Source organism: Dendroctonus ponderosae, unplaced genomic scaffold (genome assembly GCF_020466585.1).
Source record: "Dendroctonus ponderosae isolate FM_Combo_2020 unplaced genomic scaffold, Dpon_F_20191213v2 Dpon_F_20191213_8, whole genome shotgun sequence".
NCBI classification, from domain to species: domain Eukaryota; kingdom Metazoa; phylum Arthropoda; class Insecta; order Coleoptera; family Curculionidae; genus Dendroctonus; species Dendroctonus ponderosae.
The window spans coordinates 256,450-256,762 of NW_026019016.1; positions in this window are offsets into that span (position 1 = coordinate 256,450).

Consider the following 313-nt stretch of genomic DNA (forward strand, 5'->3'; position numbering starts at 1 on the left):
AATTATTCGACTTGATGGCAAACAAACAATACGTACATTATTGCTGACTTCTGATTGTTCAGTTTCCAGTAATTGAACATCTTGCAATTGATACTGTAAAATAATGAAGTCTCTTTAACAATAGATGGGCCATAAAAGTGCATTTTTAATACTCACATCAGCTTCTAATTCTTCCAATGTAATGGGAGGATAATCTCCAGTTGCATTATCAGCAAATGGATTTTCCTCGGGATTATCAGCCTGAGAAGAATTGTCTCCAAATGGAGGGTCTGTTAGATTAGAAAATTTATTTTCTAACCCGGCAACAGTTTTA